The following is a 24022-nucleotide window of genomic DNA, read 5'->3' on the forward strand; positions in this document are numbered from 1 at the left end:
TGTGGATAAGGGTGATCCAGTCAATAGCGGCCTGGTCTACATTAGAAAATTAGGTTGGCATAACTGCATCACTCAGGGTTGTGAAAAATCTAACCCCCCAACACCCAACTGGCATAGTTAAGTTGACCTAAGTCTCTGTGTAGACAGCATTAGGTCGACAGAAGAATTCTTCCATTTACCTATCATCTCTCAGGAAGGTGGATGACCTGTGTCAGTGGGAGAACCCCGCCCATGGCGCAGGTAGTGACTACACTGAAGCCCTATGGCTGCAGTGGCACACCTGGGCCGTAGTAGTGTTTTAAGTGTAGACAAGCTCATTGTGTACGTGGATTTTCACAAAGTCCTTCATACGGTGCCCCACCAAAGGCTCTTAAGCAAATTAAGTGGTCATGGGATAAGAGGGAAGGTCCTCTCATGAATCAGTAACTGGTTGAAAAATAGGAAACAAAGGGTAGAAATAAATGGTCAGTTTTCACAATGGAAAAAGGGCAACAACAGGGTCCCCCAAGGATCTGTACTGGGACCGATGCTATTCTACATATTCATTAATGATCTGGAACAAAGGGGGGGAAAAGTGAAGTGGCAAAGTTTGCAGAGGATATAAAATTTATTCAAGGTAGTTAACTCCAAAGCAGATTGTGAGGAGTTACAGAGGGATCTCACAAAACTGGGTGACTAGGCAAAAAAAATATGATGGGTTTTAAACTGTTACCAACCAAGAAAGAAATTTTGGATAATCATGGTGAGTTCTATGAAAACTTCCACTTAATGTGCAGCAATGGTCAAAAAGGTTAATTAGCTTGGGAACTATTAGGAAAGGGATAGAAAATAAAACAATATCATAATGCCACATCTTGAACACTATGTCCATTTCTGGTAACCCCATCTCAAAAAGGATATAGTAGTACCGGAAAACATTCAGAGAAGAGCAACAAAGATGATCAAGGGTATGGAATGGCTTCCATGCAAGGAAAGACTAAAAAGATTACGGCTTTTCAGTTCAGAAAAGAGATGCCTCAGAGGGGATATGATAAAGGTCTGTAAAATCATGACTAGTGTGGAAAAGATGAATAGAGAAATGTTATTACCCTTTCACACAATACAAAAACCAGGGGTCACCTGATGTAATTAATAGGCAGTTCATTTAATACAAACAAGAAAGTACTTTTTCACACATTGCATAACTAACATATGGAACTCATTGCCATGGGATGTTGTGATGGCCAAAAGTTCAAAAAGGAACTTGATAAATTCATGGAGGATAGGACTAGTAATGGCTATTAGCCAAGATGGTCAGGGACACAACCCCCACCCTCGGGGCAACCCTAAACCTCTGACTACCAGAAGTCAGAAGTGGAAGACAGGTGGATCACTCTATAAATGTTTTGTACATGCTCCTGAAAGTCTGGTCTGGGCCGCTGTCAGACACAGGATACTGGAGAAGATGGACCATGGTTTGTTCCAGTATGGCAGCTCTTATGTACTCTATTTTTTGCCTTTGTCACAGATCAACGGTATTTAGGAAATTCAGCTACTACTCACATTTCTAGAAACACTAAATCCTCTATCATCATCCAGCCGAAGTCCTCTGACTCCCCTCGAGACTTAGGTGTAAGTAAAGATCATACACAAATATAATTCCTTCTTTTTCTGTATCACTTAATGCTGTGCAAAGTCATGGGAGTTGCATGGCTAAATCCTTGGACAGCTTTTTGAATCAGTACGATTCAGTGTTAAGACCCATATTTTAGCCTGGGCTTTTCACTCACTTTGCCATATTGCCATGCAATATTGCTCTCCTTGTTTCTGTAACTTGTGCTGAATGCAGATGTGTCAGCCATATTAATGTCATGTCAAGAGGAGATTTCTAGGAGATAATAACAATTATGGAATAGATTAAAGCCTAGATTAGTGGCTTTCAATTGTTAACTATTTTATGGTATGAAGAGGCCAAGTGTGTGTAATGGTGGAGGAAATATATGTGGAGAAATCCATTAACTGGCAAGTCATCTTGCTCTGTCAGGAACAGCAGAATTTTATTAGCTATACTTCCATTACTACTGACCAATATCACAGCTAAACATTTTATATTATTTACAGCAATGCAGATATCTTTCAGAGGAGAGCAGAGTCCCAAATGTTAAAGGTACAATTAAAAAAACTTGTTTTGCAATTAAATTATGAAATGCAATTTTCTTATGTGCTGTATATAGGGGGAAGAACCATATACGTCAGGGAAGAAATAAAAGGCCTATATTTTTCAAAATATCAGTCACTTTAAAAAATCATATTACAATTGAGAATCCAGCTTCAACTCAGTAACAACACTGAAGTAATCACTTTCAAGAGGGTACATGTTGTGCCGTTTAGCTCTCCATTCCTCAGAGACAGGCCAGCCCTGTGTAAAACTCAGAGATATAGATAGAAGAAATAGGAGAGGGGAAATATAATATATAGAGAGAAGTGGCAAGTCTGCTACATTCACCTTCTGAGCAATTAGAGAGTGCACTGGAGTCATTCCCGATTTCAGATGGAGCAAATCGAAACAGAATCTGGTTCTTTGCCTAGCCATTCCACTACATACGCTGATAATTTTCTTTTCATTGTAATGCCACCAGGAGTGGCTGTTAAAAACTCAGCCTTTATCAGTATTTACCACACACTGGTGTCTTCTGGTTTAATGCTAATTCTATCTGCATCTCATTTCAAAATCCCATAATTTAGAGATACTTGTAAATGCATCCTCCAATGATTTATTACCTATGGGGTAATTGTATATGATAATTAAGGCTACATTTTAATCACTGGTATTTTTAGTAAAAGTAATGGACAGGTCACAGACTGACATGACTATATACCCCTGGCTAAAACTTGAGTAGGGGGGCTGAGGGTGCTTGGGGGGCAGTCCAGGGGTGCTGTAGGTGCTGGGGGGGCAGCCAGAGGCATGCGGCTTGGGACCCCCGCTGGTGCTGGGGGGGAGGTGGTGGCATGCCACCTAGGTTCCCTGCTGGCACTGGTGCTGGGGAGGCAGTTCACAGCCTGGACTTTCACTGGTGCTGCAGGAGGTGGGTGGAGGGGCTTGCAGGCTCCCTACCCAGCTCTGCGCAGCTCCCCAGAAGCAACCAGCATGTCCCTGCAGCTCCTAGCAGGAGGGAAGGTCAGGGTGGCTCCGCGCGCTGCCCTGGCCACAAGCTGCGGGGGCAGTGCTTGCAAGCAGGGGGGCAGAATGCAGAGCTCCCTGGCCCCTCCGCCTATGAGATGCAGGGACATGCTGGCTGCTTCCAGGGAGCCCCCGCCCCAAGGTAAGCACCGCACCACAACCCCCAGCCCTGACCCCCTCCCACACCCAAACTGCTGCTGGCCCAGGGGCTGCCCAAGTGTTCGGACAGTCCCTGAGCCAGCTGCACTGGCTGCTGCAAAAGTCACGGAGGTCACAGAAAGTCACGGAATCCCAGACTTCCGTGACAGACACGCAGCCTTAATTAGGATCAGACACTTGAGTCATTTTGCATAAATTAAAGGAAATGGCCAGCTTTTAGATCCTTTAATTTACAGTTTTACTCTGTCACTATATTAAAATTATATTTAATTTGTTTAAAATAAAAAATATTTCCAAATTTATTGTGACTTTGAGACTAAGTCAGCTCTGGAAGGATTAAATCTTTTTCAAGCTAAATCTTTTTTTATTTCTTTAAAAAGTACAAATCTATTAACAGTGTTAGTGCTGATAATTACACAAAGACTATCTACAATTTGCCATTCCAGGAACAAAAATGAAGTCTAGCTTTATCATTTTTGATATTTAGTGCAAAAGCCAAGTTTTAGACAGTAGTATGTATGAGCAGCTGTGAAGACACAATGCAAAGAATTCATCAATCCTGAAATGAAACAAAATGTATTCCCCTTCCCCTTTTAGGTCCTGCTGTAAAATGAAGCATAAAGCCAAACATACTTTTTGCTGAAATCACAAGTAAGCCAGCAGTATACTAAATAAAGTTTGCAAAAGAGAAAAGGAAAAAAAGGTTAACTACCCTTTAAAAGCAAACACTGATATAGCTCAAGAGAAAACCAAATGAATGGAATGACACAGAACTTGTTTATGGCCCTGATCCAAAACTAATTGAAGTTGATTGAAGTCAATGGGAGTCCTTCTGTCAGCTTTGGAACAGCCCTCACTTCCCCACATTGCCACAATGATTTAAGACCTAATTCTTCAAAGTACTTAAATACATGTCTACCTTTAAGTATGTGCAGGTTGTTTTAGCTGTGTTGTTCCTAGGATATTCAAAGTAGATGAGGGAATATCTTTTATTGGACCAACTTCTGTTGGTGAAAGGTACAAACTTTTAAACCATGCCATGAAGTCAAATGAGAAACATGCAATGGGACTGTCACAGACTGATTTCAATACATTAAAGAGCCCTTATCCTTCAACCCTGATTTGGGGATCAAAGGAAGATTAAAAAATTCTCTGGCTTAATAAGACATTTTTGGCCCTAGGGAGAGCATGCTTGATAGCTCTGTGGCAAGGCTTTGGTTGTACATTGGGCCATGCAATCTAATGACAAATATGCAATGGCAATACAGTAGAGTGATTTCATACAGTCAAGTGCCTTCCTCCTTCATCTCTGACTTGGGGCTCAAAAGAAATCTATAAACGCTACAGGAAATGTTGAAAGCAAACAAATAGGTGAGTTTTGATTTACTGGTTTATATATTTGCAAGTTTTGTACTGGTGTGAAACTTCCTTATTTTGTAGCCAAAAATTTCCTCTTCTTCTCATTTATAATTGCTGTGGAACTGTGGCAGCATGACCTCCACTGTACCCTCTTGTGGCCCCATGTAGCGCAGTGCAGCTGAGGTTCTACCTCTGATTCTCCAAATTCACATTCTTCCCTTATTTTAACGGTCAGTCAAGATGCCTGCATTCTCCACCAGTGTAGATAAGCTTACTGTCTTGGAGCATCCCTTATGGGGTTGCAGCCACTCTGCCTCTCTCACACCCTTGGAGTTTCTGTGGTCTGGTGTGGTGACTTGGCCCTCTGGTCACACTGAAGTCCCCCCACACACAGACACACACACATGGACTATGCAGAGTCCAAACCAAATTCAAAGGAACAAACCCTTCCACGCTGCCAGGGCTCCGTCCTCAGCAGACTCCACCCCTTTCTCCAGGGGCAATAAAAGTGGGAGGTGTGGGGGGCAGACAGTGCTAGTGCCCCCACAGTGGAAATATTGTGGGGGCTCAGGTCTCATGTAAACTAATGCATGTGTGGGAGTGGTGGAAGTGTGACCACAGGGGTGCCCAGGATCAGGATGAAGAGCAGGTAGGAACTGCTGGGACCCCTCTTTCCAGCCTGAAGCCAGCTGCCCCTGCTATCAAGTCTCAATAGTTCCACTCACTCTCCCTCTGTCCCCCACATTCACAGAGAGCTTCCACTCCCAGACTCTGCAGAGCTCCATCCTGGGACTTTCTTCCTGTATCCCAGCTTCTGTCAGGCTGCTGACAACTCAAGGCTTTCACTCTGGGGTCTTTTCCCTTGTCTGATTCTCTCCAGGATAGGTACTTTCCCTGGTCTACCCTAGGCCATTTGTCTGGAGGAGGTTGTCTTTCTCCCAGGCCTACTTCAGGAGTCTCCCTTACCTCTGCTGCCCTCTCACTTCCAGGCCAGTCCCACGTGGTAAGATACTGTCTGCATCTCCTCTGTGGTTCTTTTCCCAGCAAGACGAAATACCAAACCATTTCTCTCTGCAGCCTCCTTTCTAACTCTCCTGTCTTCTCTTTTAAGTTCTTCTCCTTCCCACCTGACTCCTCCTCCAATTGTATCAGCTGTTCATTAAAAAAACCCTTTCAGAAAAACTTCCCAGATCAGCCCCAGCCAATTGTCTGGGGTGTGGACCAGCCCCACCCCCTTAAAGGGGCCAAGTCACCCCATGACTGAAACCCAAAAGTGTACTAGAAGCTTTTAAACTACAAATAGCCCTTTCTAGCTGGGGGAGCAATACACTTGGATTGGTCTCTAAGAAGTGAAAGAAACTTTTCTCTTAGAATGGTGAGGAAAAATTCCCAACCGGAGGATGGTCCACTATTTCCTCCAGTTTCTACTGCTGTGTAGGTACTTGACCCTCTCAAAACTGTAGTCAATGGACTTTGGATCAGGTGGGCAAACATGTTATCTTGTAACTATAGACCTGATTCAGCAAAAACACTTAAGCATATGCTTAACGCTAAGCACATGTGGAAGTGCTATGCTAAACTGAGCCCTGAATGCAGAAATATTATTGAATCATAAATAACATTCAGTTGATTATACAAAGCCTACCAAAAGTCTGTTGCTACTGAACAAACTTGCACAGCACAAAAGAAATCTGCAAGCTGAGAGCAAGAAGACATGGAGTTTGGTCAGGGAGAAGTTTGCAAAGTTGGAAATCGGAGAAAGACTTGCTGAAAATCTCTGGGTAAGGATAAAAAAGGTAAAAAACAAGGGTGATGTCATGGTAGGCCTCTACTACAGACCACCTAACCAGGAAGAAGAGGTGGGTGAGGCTTTAATTTAAACAACAAAATAATCCAAAGCACAGATCTTGGTGGTGATGGGGGACTTCAACTACCCAGACATCTGCTGGGAAAATAACACAGCAGGGCATAAATTATCCAACAAGTTCTTGGAATGTATTGGAGACAATTTTTTATTTCAGAAGGTGGAGAAAGCTACTAGGGGAGTACCTGTTCTAAACTTGATTTTGACAAATATCAAATAGGGAGGAACTGATTGATAATTTGAAAGTGGAAGGCATTTGGTGAAAGTGATCATGAAATGGTAGAGTTCATGATTCTGAGGAATGGTAGGAGAGAAAACAGCATAATAAAGATCATGGATTTCAAGAAGGCAGACTTTAGCAAACTCAGAGTTGGTAGGTAAGGTAGACTTGCTTCCCATGGTAAGGGGAAAAATGATTCAGTGATTTTATAAGTTGTTTGCTAAGATGCAGATCTATTTGTTCTTGCCCCCTTTCCTTACCAAAGATAGCAACTTGATGGGTGATGGCCCATAGGCTTTGACACCTCACTGGGCATCAACTTATCCTTTGTCTTTGAGAAACAGGTTTACCTACTCCCCAGACCTGTCTGGTAAACACACTTCAGTGATGATTTCATCTTATCTTCACAACTCCACATATAATGTTAAGCACATTTTACCACAATATTATTGACCAGTGAGTTATTAGTTTTCAAATGACATGCCACGCGATGTATTTTGTACAAAAATTATTACAGTAGCATGTAGGGTGTGAGTACAGGGGTGCATTCGGTCCCACCAGTTTCCTTAAAGAGGCCAAGTGTGGGGGGGAGTTCTCCAAAGGCTGGTGACTAAAAGGAATCCTCTCTCCAACTGACAGTAGAGGGACTGCAGAGCCACTCTGTAGCCACAGTCTGGCTGGAGAAGGAGTTGATGGTATCCACCTTATAAGTTTTCCCTGGTGGTTAGTGCACTCTCCCCTTGGATGTGGGAGAGACAGATTTCATTTTCCCCCTTTGTCTGATGAGTAGAAGGAATTTGAACGGAGCCTCCCATCTCTTAGAAGAGTGTTCTAACCACTGAGCCGTGGAACATTCTGGACAGTCTGATGTGGATCACCTGCAGACTCTCATGTTGAAGTTGGTCCACTGTGGATTGAACTATGAAAGAGACCTGGGGGGAGAGGGCAGGTAAAGAGCAAGCAAGAGAGACAGACTCTGTAGCCTGGTGGATAAGGAACTCACCTGGGAGGTAGATGACCCAAGATCCAGTCTCCCTACTCAAATGACTGTAAGTATTTATCCAAAATGGAACTGCTTCACCAGCAGAGACTGAGGGTAACCCACATCAGATTATCCTATATCTCAATAGTTAGCACACACTCCTGGGAGGTAGGACTAGGCTAAAAGTTATCTGATGGACTCCTCCTTGGCTGTTTTGTGTGAGATAAGCACCTAACCCACCTGACTCCGGGATGGGGGTTCCCAGTTGTAGATCTGTAGCACAGATACACGTTTCAGAGTGGTAGCCGCGTTAGTCTGTATCAGCAAAAATAACAAGGAGTCCTTGTGGCACCTTAGAGGCTAATAAATTTATTTGGGAACAAGCTTTCATGGGTTAGAACCCACTTCATCAGATGCATGGAGTGAAAATACAGAAGCAGGTATAAATACATGAAAGGATGAGGGTTGCTTTACTAAGTCAGTCTAACGAGAAATCAATTAACAGCAGGATACCCAGGGAGGAAAAATAACTTTTGAAGTGGTAAAAGAGTGGTCCTCTACAGACAGTTGACAAGAAGGTGTGAGTAACAGTAGAGAGAAATTAGTATTGTAACGACCCAACCACTCCCAGCCTCTATTCAGGCTTAATCTGATGGTATCCAGTTTGCAAATTAATTCCAGTTTTGCAGCTTCACACTGGAGTCTGTTTTTGAAGGTTTTTTGTTGAAGAATTGCCACTTTTAGGTCTGTTCGCCTACTGGTTTTTGAATGTTATGATGCTTGATGTCAGATTTGTGTCCATTTATTCTTTTGCGTAGAGACTGTCCGGTTTGGCCAATGTATTTGGCAGAGGGGCATTGCTGGCACATGGTGGCATATATCCCCCAGGTTCCCATCTGCATCTTTAGGAACTTACTGTTAAAAATATGTCCCTTAGCCTAAATTCCATCCTATTTAGGCTCTGAAGTCTCCTAAGCACTTTGAAAATTTTAGCCCAGATTTGCGCAAAAAAAAAAAAAAGTTACGTATTTAGCTGATGCTTCCATGACATATGTGATGATGACACAAAATAAGGGTAGGGTGGACTGACTGGGGTTAGAGCAGGTGTCTTAAAATATATTTGTAAAGCACTTATGGCACCTATATCGGACTCTTCATTATTATCTTTAATTAACAATAGAAACTGCACAGTTATAAAAACTATCTTCTCAACATTCATATTCCTGCTTGGTGCTATTAAACCAGTGGACCACAAGATGGCATAAGGGATTTATCTGCACAAACAAACTTGCAAAATTCCTTTGTCAGTTTCATTATAGAACTGTTAAATATTTAAGCTATAATTACTTCAGTTCAGAATAATTTGTTATGGTTCACTGCTTGCAGGATAAGTTAACGTCTATTATGTTTCATTTTTGTTTAGTTATGTTGTTGGTTCATGGAACTTTATGGAGACAAAGGTGGTGTTTATTTTAAAAAAGCAGATAAACTACAACAGCAAGAGTAAAATACCGTGATTTAAATGCTTGCAGAACACTTGATTAAAGAATGAAGAAAATGTAATCAGGCATATTACAGGAAACACTATAATCATGAAAACAGGATTTGACTTGATAGTCTTATTTACAGAAGTCAGCAAGTACGTTCACTAGGGTAACAGAATCTTATGGAAAAGTCAGAATTAACATGTAAATTAACAAAACAAAATGAATGCCAGACAACTTGATAACTATAACAAAAATATAATCTATGAACTGTTTTAGAAACATTAATATCAATGCCAAATATTTTATATAACAGATTGAAATTTGATTTAACTACACGTCCCAATGTCACACCAACTTTCGTAAAAAAAAAATTAACCCAATTTTATATGTGCTCTTTCTTCTGCAACTGAAAATGTGAGATCACAAAAATAAAGCTTTTTCCTCTTCTTAACCATAATTGTTCTTTAGTTAGCACACATAATAAACTGCTGTTTGTGAGTGATGTTAGAGAGAACTGGTCTGGACCCAAACATAAAGAGGAATAATGTCCCAGCTTTTGTTGTTGTCATGGCAATTACCTGACTATGTTTGCTCCTGTACGGCTGGTCAGACTAATTCTCATCTTATATGGAGATAAGCATAAATGATTGAGAATGGAAGTTCAGAGTGCACCTGAAATCCATACAGAAGTGTGCACCTATGATCCTTTGCTGCCCAAAAAGTGCAATGCAAAGGAGAAAGAATTAAATCCATCCCACCCTCGGGATTTGGGGTCTGTGAATGTCAAGTGCAGAGCAGCTGGCGTGTGGAATCCATCCTCATCCCAGGGCCAGACTGCAAGACTACTGGGCAGTCCCCAGCAATTGCTGTTCCAGCCTTCTGTGTAGATTGTGAATTTGACTTTATCCCCACACAGGGAGTAAGAGACATCCCTTACACTACCTAGAGCTTGGTCTGGGGTGCTGTGCCCCCTACTTACTCCCTCAAACTTGGAATATAGGGACAGGAGTAGGAATATTGTAGTTTGCTGCTGATGCAGGTCAGCAACAAATTATTAAGCTCTTGGAGCAAGGATGGGAACTGTACTTTAGAGGGATGGTTCTAAGTGCCTTCAAGGGCTATTCCTCTACTAGCGCATTTTACAGCTTCAGGATTGTGTCTAAAGACACAATCTAGCCCCTATCTCTTGCTCATAGTGTTGAACAAACGAACTACAGGCTTGTTTCTTAAATACATGGGCAGCAGTCTATTAACATTTATTTTAATCATCCCTATATTTAGGAGAAAAAGAAAAAGTAATTGGATCACAGGTAAGGATAATTTCTCTCATTAATGACAATTTCATTGGCTGTCTTTTTTTCCATTGAAAAAATATTAACAATATTAGGGGCTTGATATTGAAAAGTAGGGTCCATTTTTGCAGGCACCACTTTGTGCACCCCAAATAATGATACCCACAAATGTTGATTTTTAGATTTCTGCACCTGTAAACCATGCCCTTGTAGATCCAACTGCACCTGCAGATCCTGCCCACAGACATCTAGTCATGTGCTTGAACTATGTCTGACACCGTAGCATTAGCCCTTGCAATTAACAGCAGGTTCACTTATTTGCACTCACAAAAAATGGAAGCTGAGTTGGAAGTCTTTTTAAAAGGCAGGCCCTTTGCCATAGCTAGACATGTCTGTGTGTTATGCAGAAATAAAGGCTTAAAGAATTGAATGTGGAGTTTTGTGCTTGTGAAGCCTAAACATTCTTCAGTTTCCAACCTCCTCTCGTATAGAAAAGAAAAAAAAAGTTACACGTGTTTGTTTCCTCTCTCTTTCAGCACCCTTTGCCCCCTCCAAGGTAAGCGTTCTAACATAGAACATGTATGTGTTTCCTTAATGGCTTTTTGGGGGATGGTTAAGTAAAGTCATAATAAAACTAGTACACAAGCCCACCCCAATTAGTCATATCAATAAAATGTTTGGAAGTGAATTTACACATTATCATCTAATTAGTATTATTGGGACATTCCTACATTCTAAAACTAAGTTGGGTGCTAGGCAGAACAAAGGATTAGGTTCAGAAGCTTTGTACCTAGGACCCAGTCCTGCATCATTGAAGATAATGGGACATTTGCCATTGACTTGAATGAGAGAAGGATAAGGCCCCTAGTCAGGAAACCTGGGGTCTGATCCAGCTCCCACTGAAGTCAATGGAAAGATTCCTGTTGACTTCCGTGATTGCTGGATGAAGCCCCAGGGTTCTGTTCAATAGAACAATATTGCATTTTAACGCGTGGTAACATTTTCCTTTTATTAATTTGCTTCATATACTCCAGACCTAAATCCTGCTCTTGTGGAACTTTGATGGGAATTTTTGTCATTTACTTTCATGACAAATGGATTGGGCTCTACTCTGCTAATATAAAGCAATTTTTTTATCTTGTTATTCAAAATCAATTTTCCCTTGTTGGTCCTTTTGTTTTCATCTAAGATTAACAATCATCATAAATAAAATATACTTTTGAAAGGACTGCCAAGCTGATTTTACTACACATACAGTGAATGCCATTAAACGTGTAAATAGCTTTGCAAACCGTTAGTATTGCTGCAGTATTCATAATATTCCCTAAATTAAATATAGGGAATACAACTAATACTACAGTAAATTTATATCCTAGTAAACTCAAAGTCGTACAAATGTAGTGATTTCAGTGTTCAACACTGTTTAAATATTAGTATATTTGTTATAGTTTGTGCTGTGGTAGTGTTGAGGATCCTTCATCGTGGACTGGGACCTCATTGTGGTAGGCCCGGTACTGTGTCCTCGTCATGTAATGGTAGGATTGCATCTAGAGGTCCTGACTAAGATCAGGGCCCTACTCAGCTAAGCATTGTTCAAATATATAATAAGAGATAGTCCTAATAAAATCCCAGTGCTCTACATGGGCAACCTGCAATTACTAGACTGTTTTATGTCCTCTTTACATCCTAATAGCTCTTCAAATTCAATTTTTGACTTTTTAGGCCTCTTAAGACACTTCCAAAGAAATATCAGCCACTTCCCCCAGAACCGGAGAGAAGCAACCAGCTGTCTCAAACAAGGAAAATATGTAGTCAGGCTCACACATTTCCAATGTCAGCAAAGAACACCAGGTAATGGTTACTAAGCATGTTTGTTTCATTTTCTGTTCACCTTGCCAAGGACAAATTTTTGAGTCTCAGATACATTGTGTAAGAAAGACCTGAAAGTTTGAAATAGACCAAAATATGAAACCTGGACCCCTGACTGTATTAAAGAAAATGCCACTTCTTTAGCAGCCTTGAATTATTTTTATAAAGAGTAGCTTATGTTAGCTTAAGCTGATATTAACACTAAAAGCAAAGTGGGATGGTTTAGTCTGCGGAAGAGAAGAATGAGAGGGGATTTGATAGCTGCTTTCAACTACCTGAAAGGGGGTTCCAAAGAGGATGGATCTAGGCTGTTCTCAGTGGTAGCAGATGACAGAACAAGGAGGAATGGTCTCAAGTTGTAGTGGGGGAGGTTTAGGTTGGATATAAGGAAAAACTTTTTCACTAGGAGGGTGGTGAAATACTAGAATGCATTACCTAGGGAAGTGGTGGAATCTCCTTCCTTAGAAGTTTTTAAGGTCAGGCTTGACAAAGCCCTGGCTGGGATGATTTAGGTGGGGATTGGTCCTGCTTTGAGCAGGGAGTGGGACTAGATGACCTCCGGAGGTCCCTTCCAACCCTTATATTCTATGATTCTGGGAAAAACAGAGCCAATTAGAAAAATGGGTGGAATTTTCATGAAAATTCTTGTGAAAATTTTGTCCCACTTCTTTCACTGAAATTTTGAAAATGACCAGCCATCTCTAAGTATAATAATTGTTTTTGTTTAACACAGATGGTGGACACAGTGGTATGCAAGCACAGAGAATGAGGTCCCTTCCAACCCTGATATTCTATGATTCTTTGAATAAAACACAATCCCTGCCCCAAGGATCCTACTGTGTAGATAGTAGTTCAGTCACATTTCCAGTCAGTTCTTGGCAGCCCTCCTGAATAGGGTGACCATACACCCCGTTTTGGCGGGGACAGTCCCTTGTTTAAGCCCTGTCCCGTCCATCCCGATTTTTTTTTTCAAAAGGAGGCATTTGTCCTGTTTGCTCTTGCTGACTTGATCAGCTGGCAAGAGCAAATGGGACAAATGTCCACTTTTGTCAAAAAAGTGGTGTGCAGTATGGAGGAACATGTTGGGGGAGAGGGGAAGGCAAGCGGAGATGCCATCCCCATGCAGGGAAGAGGCACAGCTCGGGGGAGGCAGCATTCCAGCATGCCCGGGGCAGCAGGGTTCCAGCCACTGGGGCAAAAGTCTCCTGAGGGGGCCCCTGCAGGGGGCAACAGCCTTGCAGTGGGGGAAGGGGGCACACAGAGTTCCAGCGACAGGCAACAGTCTCATGGGGGTGGGGGCTTAGGCAAGCAGCTGGAGATGTCTTGTTTTCTCTGAGAAATATGGTCACCCTACTGCTGAACCTTCCAATAATAGTGCCAACTATGTTTAGTTTGAAGGGGACACAGAGTGCCAACTCATTTTACAAAGGACTACCCAGCAGTCCATCCCTATTCAACAAAGTACTTAAGCTTAAAATCAATGGAACTTAATCATATGCCTAAAGTTAAGGCCATACTTAAGTGCTTTGCTTCACAAAAATGGACTTAAGAACATGCTTATGTCTTTTTCTAAATGGTACCTAGGTGATTTTAAATAGGAGTTAGGCATCTAGATGCTCTGGAAAATTCTACAAGGCACTTATCTGCATCTTTAGGTGCATAAATACCTTAAAAACTCTGGTCATAAATCTGTTTTTAAATGGGACTTAGGCTTTGTCCATCAAATACAATTCATATGTAATCAAAAACAGATTTAAACTCTCCAGTGACAAAAGAGTAGGAAATCAATTCCGTTTTTGCACCTAGTCCAACTATTATATGAAATAAATAAAAGTTAATGTAAGAAATCTTGTAGAGCCACTCTCCCTCCCAACTATCCATGACAGGTCACCTCTTCAGCAGGTGCATCGTCCACTGAAATCAAAAAGAGCTATTCCAGTGTGCATCAGCTGTAGCTCTGGAACAAAGAGCCAAAAGGCTGAACTTTAAGCTCATGCATAAATCCATTTCTATTCAGCAAAGCACTTCACTAGGACATTGACTTCAATAGGAGTTAATTGTTTTGCTGAATCAGGGCCTTGATGACAGTTGTCCACTTCTCTGTACTTGTTTGTATCTTGGGTTCCCCTTCTGCAGCCTTGTCTACACTACCGCAGTAAATGGACCTAAGTTAGTCAACGTAGCTTAGGTCGACTTACCATGGTTACCTAGGGAAGTGGTGGAATCTCCCTCCTTAGAAGTTTTTGGTGTCTACAGTGTGCTGCGTCAACTGGGGACGCTCTCCCGTCGACTTACCTTACTCTTCTCATTCTGCTTGAGTACTGGAATCGACCAGAGAGCGCTCTGCCATTGATTTAGCGGGTCTTCATTAGACCCGCTAAATCAACACCCACTGCATCGATTGCAGCAGCTCCGATCTACTGATAGTGTAGACATGGCCCTTCATTCTTCAGGGAACATATATTTATAGTTGAAATAAAAGTTAGTGATGTTTTTTGACAGGGTGGGAAAACTGTTTAGAAGAAATCTTGTAAGCATACAGATCTCCACCACCACACACACATATATATACTCCCAAAATATAAACATCTCAAATGGACATGTCTCATTTAGCATAATTAATTCCATTTATGCTACAGTTTTTATGGAAAACCATAACTTTTTTCTCCAATGAATTTGTAGAAAATAAACAACTTCTGAACTTATATAGCAGTAAAACTCCTTACCATGGGAGATTCATTTTACTTTGATAATATCATCAACATATTTAAGTACTCAGAATTTTTATTTTACAATAATGAAATGTTTTGCATCTATTTCTTTCTTTTCTAGACACCTGGAGTTAAATGAAGTAAGTAGTAATCTTTGTATACATTATCAGCATAGAAAGTTAATAAAGACAAAATGTAGTAGTCTTAAAGCCACTGCTCCATCAATGACAGATCAGTGTAAAGTTACTTGCTTAAATGAGATTTGTACACATGGTTTAAAGTTATCTTCCCGAGCATTTAGATAAGAATGTGTCTCATTCACGCAAACTGCTGTAGAGGTCTATGAAGGTTCAGCGGTACATACACATAAAAATTAGTAATTTTATTGCAGAAAAATATAAATTGTGCCCTTGTTCAACACATATTCTGAAAGACAGAAAACTGAAAACACAAGGATAGAGCTTGAAAAATAGGAATTTGCATTAATAAATGTTATAAAAATCAATAATAAGTAATACCTTCTCTATGGTTTGTGGGGGGGTTTAACTATCCTATAGGATTTTAAAAGAACATAATATCTACAATTCTATGCATCGTTCAAATCCGTATAGAAAAGTTATTATTCTCTACTAAATCATATAGGTTTTACAGTAATTTTTATATTATACTACTACATTTCTATAACATTACATTTTATAGGATTTTTCTTTAATGTATTTTACAGTGTTGATTCTTCAAAATGTTCAATTTTCCTACGACTGGCAATCCTGACACCTGTCTAATAATAGTCTTTTTTTAAAAAAATGGGGAAATGAGGGACAATTGCAGTCCATACTGCCATGGGAATGTTTGCAGACTTTGGACGTTTGCTGCTACTCTGATGTACTAACTGCCACAGAATCACATTTGTCTTGGATTTCCCCACTATCCCATTCGTCAAATAAACTTCCTTATTAACCTTCTCAGATAAGAATGATGTAATCTGAAGGCTTGATTGTGCAACCATAAACTTTTTATAATAATTTGAAGTAGAAATAATCAAGAATACAAATTGCAGTATGAGAGCTGAAATTTTCTAGTTCCAACCAAGGTAAAAATACCTTGAGAATATTCTCTGTCTAGGGTTTTGCTATTTCATCCTCTACTACCTGTACACAACAGGAAGGTGAGCAGATGAAATAAATAAATAATAATAATCTTCCAGAAAGACCAACTTGGGGGGAAAATGGTCATTTTTTATTTTATCCATATGGAGTTCATCCAACCCCAATTATCTATAGGATTAATTTTTAAAAGCAGCTAATATATTTTTATCGACTCCACGTTTATTTGCTGAATTATTACAAACCAGGTTATGATACAGTTACTTATTACAGCAGTTTACTGATGTCTAACATTCAGAACTGACGTGTTGGCAAGAAAGAAAAAGATGTTAGTATTTTTTGCTCTGGCTTCTCTTTGACATTTTGACTCATTACAGAAATAAAGTAATGAATATATTCTTAACAAATGGGGACCCATTCCAGTAATTAACCTACTCTGCTTGTACCCATGACAGCCACACTAATATTGGTGCAAAAATACTCATACTTAAGTTTAAAAAACAGAGGCCAGGTCTGCACTGCAGATCTGTATCAATATAACTGTCGCTCCATGGTGTGAAAAATCCATACCCCTAAGCAGCTTAGTTATACCGACCTAACTCCCAGTGTAGACAGCGCTATGTCAACAGGAGAGCTTCTCCCATCAACATAGCTACCGCATCTTGCAGAAGTGGATTAACTACACCAACGGTGAAGTAGTATCTTCGCTAACCGTTACAGTGATGCATCTTCACGGGTGTACAATGTAGTGCTGTACATGAAGACAAGCCCAGATTTTCAGGACAAATGAGTGTTACACAATATGAAAAGAGATTTCAAATTAAATTACACTGTATTAATATAACCCCTATGACACAGATAGTGTGACTATAAACCCTTTTCCATTTATGAGCAATGAGAAAATGTAGTTAGGAAGTAATTTTTAATTAAGATTCAAAGTGCAAGGTGTATATTGATTGTAGAGGGTATTATCTTTTCTTTACTATTAATTTATGTTACTGAAGATACTCCTGTATGTTTAGTGGAAGAAAGTAACATCAAAATCACATAAAGGTCAAATTCCCATGGATGCAATTTAACTGACTTCAATGGAATTACTCCAGGGATGAATTTGATCCATTATGTTTATTATAGCAATTATTATTGTTTCAATTTTTGCACCATAGTATGTCCTAGTCAATACTGTTCATACAATACATTTTGAATGAAAGATAATCGCGCTATCAATAGGTAGGCTCAAAAGAAAAATCCAGTTTTACTTAGAAGCATTTTATTTCGGTGCTTGATTTAATGGAAGATTAATTATGGAAACACCTGGCTAAATGCTAATCTCAGTTACACAGGCACAACATGGCTCACTTCATAAAGGTTGTAATGTTACTGTGAGCAGAATTTGATCCACTGTTTCAGTGAGCCCATTACCGGGACAAACTATGCTTTTAGTTACACCACTATATAAATCCAAAGTTCAGTGATGTTGGTGGAATTATGATCAGAATTTAGCTTGTGATTATATCAAAGTAAACATGTCATTTATATATATACACTTATATCCATATATGGATACATCCATCATGCCAATTTTTAAATCAAGATTTTTCTAAGATCTGCTCTAGTTGAAACAGGAATTCAGGGAAGTTCTATGGCATTTTTTATGCAAGAGATCAGACTAGATGATCACAATTGTCCTTTATGACCTTGTAATCAATGAATCTATGAGTATGCAGTTCATCACATAAGACATATATAGAAGGTTAATTCAAGTTGTATAGTTACTAATACTGAGGGCCTAATCCAGCTCTATTGAAGTCAATGGGAAGACTCCCAGTTATTTCAATGGGCTTTGGATCACTGCCCACTGAGGATGATTTGAAATATTGCTCCTTATCTTGCTCTCAGTCAAGAAATGGCAAAATTCCCCAACCACTTCATTGAATAAAGAAAGATTGGACAAATGACCAGGGAGGAGTATAAAAATATTGCTCAGGTATGCAGGAGTGAAATCAAGGCCAAATCACACTTGGAGTTGCAGCTAGCAAGGGATGTTAAGAGTAACAAGAAGGGTTTCTACAGGTATGTTAGCAACAAGAAGGTGGTCAAGGAAAGAATGGGCCCCTTACTTAATGGGAGAGGCAACCTAGTAACAGAGGATGTGGAAAAAGCTAATGTACTCAATGCTTTTTTTGCCTCTGTCTTCATGAACAAGGTCAGCTCCCAGACTACTGCACTGAGCAGCACAGTATGGGGAGGAGGTGACCAGCCCTCTGTGGAGAAAGAATTGGTTCAGGACTATTTAGAAAAACTGGACGAGCACAAGTCCATGGGGCCAGATGCGCTGCATCCGAGAGTGCTAAATGAGTTGACAGATGTGATTGCAGGGCCATTGGCCATTATCTTTGAAAACTCATGGCAATCGGGGGAGATCCAGATGACTGGAAAAAGGCTAACGTAGTGCCCATCTTTAAAAAAGGGAAGGAGGAGGATCCAGGAAACTACAGGCCAGTCACCCTTACCTTGGTCCCTGGAAAAATCATGGAGCAGGTCCTCAAGGAATCCATTCTGAAGCACTTAGAGGAGAGAAAAGTGATCAGGAACAGTCAGCATGGATTCACCAAGGGCAAGTCATGCTTGACTAATCTAATTGCCTTTATGATGAGACAACTGGCTCTGTGGATGAGGGGAAAGCAGTGGACGTGTTGTTCCTTGACTTTAGCAAAGCTTTTGATACGGTCTCCCACAGTATTCTTGCCAGCAAGTTAAAGCAGTATGGGCTGGATGACTGGACTGTAAGGTGGATAGAAAGCTGGCTAGATTGTCAGGCTCAACAGGTAGTGAGTGATCAATGACTCCATGTCTAGTTGGCAGCCAGTATCAAGCGGAGAGCCCCAAGGGTCGGTCCTGGGGCCAGTTTTGTTCAATATCTTCATTAATGATCTGGAGGATGGCGTGGACTGAGCCCTCAGCAAGTTTGCAGATGATACTAAACTGGGAGGAGTGGTAGATATGGTGGAAGGTAGGGATAGGATACAGAGGGACCTAGACAAATTAGAGGATTGGGCCAAAAGAAATCTGATGAGGTTCAACAAGGACAAGTGCAGAGTCCTGCACTTAGGACGGAAGAATCCCATGCACCGCTACAGACTAGGGAATGGCTCAGCTGCAGTTCTGCAGAAAAGGACCTAGGGGTTACAGTGGACAAGTAGCTGGATATGAGTCAACAGTGTGCTGCTGTTGCTAAGAAGGCCTATGGCATTTTGGGCTCTATAAGTAGGGGCATTGCCAGCAGATCGAGGGACGTGATCTTTCCCCTCTATTCGACATTGGTGAGGCCTCATCTGGAGTACCTCGTCCAGTTTTGGGCCCCACACTACAAGAAGGATGGGGAAAAATTGGAAAGTGTCCAGTAGAGGACAACAAAAATGATTAGGGGACTGGATGGAACACATGACTTATGAGGAGAGGCTGAGGGAAATGGGATTTTTTTTAGTCCGCAGAAGAGAAGAATGAGGAGGGATTTGATAGCTGCTTTCAACTACCTGAAAGGGGGTTCCAAAGAGGATGGATCTAGACTGTTCTCAGTGGTACCAGATGACAGAACAAGGAGGAATGGTCTCAAGTTGCAGTAGGGAAGGTTTAGGTTGGCTATTAGGAAAAATTTTCATTAGGAGGATGGTGAAGCACTGGAATGCATTACCTAGGGAGGTGGTGGAATCTCCTTCCTTTGAGGTTTTTAAGGTCAGGCTTGACAAAGCCCTGGCTGGGATGATTTAGTTGGGGATTGGTGTGTCTCTAATGTAGTTGCACCAGGCATGCATCTGACTTACCAAGTAGTATATTTGGCCCAAGTGAGGTATGCTAAATCACACCTGTCCTGTGGTAAGAAGCAGGTAGAGTAAACAAATATAAAAAATAGTATATTATTGTCACTGAAAGCTTCCAATATTCACTATCTATTTTATCATTCTATATAGGCACCTGGAAAAGGAAGAGGTTAGTACTTAACAGTATATTGCAGATTCCCTGTTTTTTCCTTCTTATTGTAAGAACAACAAATTCTGGGCCAAATCTTCAAATAGTGTAAACTGGTGTCATCTTTTGAATTCATCTTTTGAATACAGCAGCCGAGGGTCTGGTCTTATATTCTGATTATTTCTTTTAGAATGAAAGTGACAGCCAAAATTTCATAGTGGATGATGCATAAAAGTAGAGTATTAAACTAAAGCCTTCATGTATACAACATGAAGAAGAGAAGAGAGAAGTTTAGAATACCTGTACAGTGATGGAAAGCTTATCTGGAGAAGGACTCTAAAATGGAACTAACAAAATCTCTCTGTGTAACAACAGTATCACACTTACTTCTCATGTCAAATCTAATTTAAGGCTTGGATTTCTCAAGGAGCCACAGGCCAGATTTTCGAAGACATTTAGATGTCTATAGATGTAGATGGGCACATGGTGGGATTTACAGAAGCACCTAGGCAGCTAACTTCCATTGATTTCAGTGGGAGTTAGGTTTTTGATAATGCCACGAAGGGTCTATCTGTCTCTCTAGGTCCCTATATACCTTTAAAAGTTTGCCCCCAGGTACCCAACTTGTATTGAATTCTAATGGATTTGGGTGCCCCTCTCATTTAGGGTGCTTTCAAATTCCTACCTGAAAAAGCATAAATACTTCAAAGTAACAAGAAGATACATTGTTCATTCCCTGACATTTATACCTCCATATGACAGAGTTCCTTACTTTTTGGGGGGCCTGATTTCTTTCCCTTTGAGGTCAATGGCATAATTCTCATTGACTTACACAGAAAACAGCATTGGTCCATTAACATGAGGATTAATTCCACCCATCTGTTACAGGGAGAGAAGGATATTTTGTATTCTTCTAGGGAGCATTCTGCATTACTTACCTTTACATTACTCCTTGTTTGGTATCAGGAAAGCTTCTGATGTTACCTTGTAAACTATATGCCAGTCAGCTCTGGAATAAATTATTCCCATTTATGTCAATAGTTTAGCTCATTTACATCAGGGATGAATTTGGCCCATTAGCTTTTTTTACTGAATCACTTTGTAGTATACATGAATATAGATTAATTTCCTTCTTTCATTACTGTGATTAGGTGCATTCTTATTTGTATTTAGTGCTGTGCAATTTACATGCGTAAAGGAATAATATGTTCTTATTTATGAAATTCCAGATATCAGCAGGGAAGTTGAATTATCTTTCCAAACACGACAGCAAAAAACAAAATATCCTGCATCCAGGTAGGAATATAAGAATTGCATGAGCTTGTACTAGATGGTTCAGAAGAAATAAAAACCCCTGCACCTGGAAAACTATGCAGTACCATACCACAGAGGCATGAGTACTTTCTAATACCATTATGTAATTACACCCTGAAACACGACATTTGATGGTCATTGTAATTTTAATTCAAGCTATTGTAACTACAGATGCTCTTCCTATTTATAGTCTTACTGAATTCAGTGCTTCAATAATAACTTATGACAGTGAGTTTCATATATTATGTAAAGAAGAAATTTTCTTGTATATTCTTTGTATTTTGTTCCCTGTTCCTTTCATTGGAAGGTGCCTTGTTCTTCTTAATAAGGAACATCTTTTTGGCCTTCTCTAGACAAGTCACTGTTGTATAGATCTGTTATAATTTTTCTGTCTTTTCCCCATTCTAACCCTCATAAGCCTTTTCAACCTCTCTTTGAATACCACTCATACCCCCTTTCTCAATTATTTTTGACACACAAAAAGACGGGGTAGGGAAATTTGAAGTAAATAATGATTTAACTTTTGTCCTTCAAAAGATACCATACTAGCATTTTGTACTCACCGACTGTTAATGGTTCACAAAACAGGTCCTATTTTTTTTCAACTACTTGAGGAGAAAGGTATTATACAGTATGAGTAAGTGTGGCAGAACATAGCCCTTAATTGTTTGTGACTAGATTCTTGGTTTATGGAACCAGTGGTCCTGTAATTTGCAATTATTCAGTCAAGGTCCTTTCAAATTAAAGAATGTTAAAGACATACAGGTCCTGATCCAATGCCAACTGAAGTCAATAGACTCCCATTGCATTGGAACCAGCCCATAGATTTCACAGATACTAGCAAAGACCAGGCTTTATTCAACTAAGGAGTCTTCCAAGCAGTGAATACACATAAGTGACTGGTAACTGCTGATAGTGTGGGGGCACGACAAGCCACCCCTCGCCACCATCAACTTCCTGGTGACTGCCAAGGCACCATCCAGCAACACCCTCTTGACCATGTCGCCCCCCTGACCATGGTACCCTGGGCAGCTGATATGTCGCCCACCCTTAAGGCCAGCCCTGGCAGGTCCAGTCTTAGGAAAAATGGTATCCTGGGCAAACTTGTATTTTGGTGCCCTGACCCCTGCTGCCTTCCTCCGGACCTTCACCCCTCCCCATTGCCTCTGGACCATGCTGCCTCCCCCCCATCCTCCAATTTCCTCTGGCCCCCCACTGCCTCCCCAGACTCCCCACCCACGACCATCACCCTGGCTCCTACTGCCTCCCTGGACTTCCCACCCACCCACGATCATCACCCCGCCTCCCCTGGATCCTGCTTCCTCCCTCCCCCACCCCCATTACTCCAACTGACTCCCCAAGCTCCCTTCTGCACACCCCAGGATAGTCCACATATGTACTTGAGCAGATAAGTGTGGCTGCCAGGAGGATTGAGGGCAGGGGGACACGTGACCTCCCCTGTCCTCCAATGCCTATGCATGTGCAGCAAGCTGAATACACATTAGGATTTGATTTCAATAGCACTATTTGAGATTTGTGGTTAAAATTCAAGATACAAATGAGTAAAACCAGTTTAAGCCAAAAATCCCATGGGAAACTTTGACCAATGCACAAATGTTGGTTTAAGGAAATGTTCCTGTTCAGAGGGTTCCCTAAAATACAATCATGCAGAGGTATGAGAGTCCATAATGTTTTTCCCCTGTATTACAGAGGTAGTCCTCCGTCAGTGATGTGTCGTAGGTTGTTTACATTAGGATTGAATTTGGCACAGTGACTTTACTGCCAAAAATTCAAGCTTAACTTGATTTCTGAAAAATCAAGCTGTGGCTTTCTTTTGCTTGATACAGAGTCACCCTTGTGACCTGTGTGAATCCAAGTGAAACTTGATTGAGTTGCACTTTGTATTTGAGATCATTCAAACCTAAAACTCAGAGCAAAAGTCAGGGAATGTGAATCCATAAGAAGCACAAACTGATGGAAAAGTTTTATGAACCCCCACAAACTGAGATAATCAACTATCACATATAGAGAGGAGAGCAACAAAAATGACTAAAAGGTCTAGAAAACGTGACCTATGAGGAAAGATTGAAAATATGGGTTTCTTTAGAGAAGACTGAAGGAGTATATGATAACAGTCTTCAAGTATGTAAAAAGTTATAAAGAGGAGAGTGATAAATTGTTCTCCTTATCTGCTGAGGACAGGACAAGTAGTAATGGGCTTAAATTGCAGCAAGGAAGATTTAGGCAAGACATGGGGAAAAACTCCCTAACTGTAAGGGTAATTAAGCACCTGAACAAGTTACCTATGGTGGTTGTGGAATATCTATTACTGGAGGTTTTTAAGAACGGGTTAGATAAACACCTGTCAGGCATGGTCTAGATCAGTGGTTCTCAATCCATAGGCCACTTGCGGCCCAATCAGAACAAAGCTGAGGCCCAAGTGACATTCTCAGGGCCATACAGGTAATATATATATATATATATTGTGTAGATGCAACCCACATAACACAGAGAGCTGCATATGCGGCCCATA

At 40.7% G+C, this 24022-nt stretch overlaps 1 protein-coding gene across 5 annotated transcripts in view; it reads right to left on the bottom strand.

Annotated features, from left to right (window-relative positions):
• ZNF518B (zinc finger protein 518B) overlaps positions 1–24022 on the bottom strand; it is a 154696-nt gene that overhangs the window by 92885 nt on the left and 37789 nt on the right. The window contains exon 1 of one of the 5 annotated variants that reach the window (XR_012158717.1): positions 4239–4317. The exons of the other annotated variants lie outside the window; for them this stretch is intronic. The gene's annotated coding sequence lies outside the window, so the exon portion shown is untranslated. Of the gene's footprint in view, positions 1–4238; positions 4318–24022 lie in introns of those variants that run through there. 5 annotated transcript variants of the gene reach the window in all.

The sequence above is a fragment of the Lepidochelys kempii genome, chromosome 4, assembly GCF_965140265.1.
Source record: "Lepidochelys kempii isolate rLepKem1 chromosome 4, rLepKem1.hap2, whole genome shotgun sequence".
In the NCBI taxonomy this organism is placed as follows: domain Eukaryota; kingdom Metazoa; phylum Chordata; order Testudines; family Cheloniidae; genus Lepidochelys; species Lepidochelys kempii.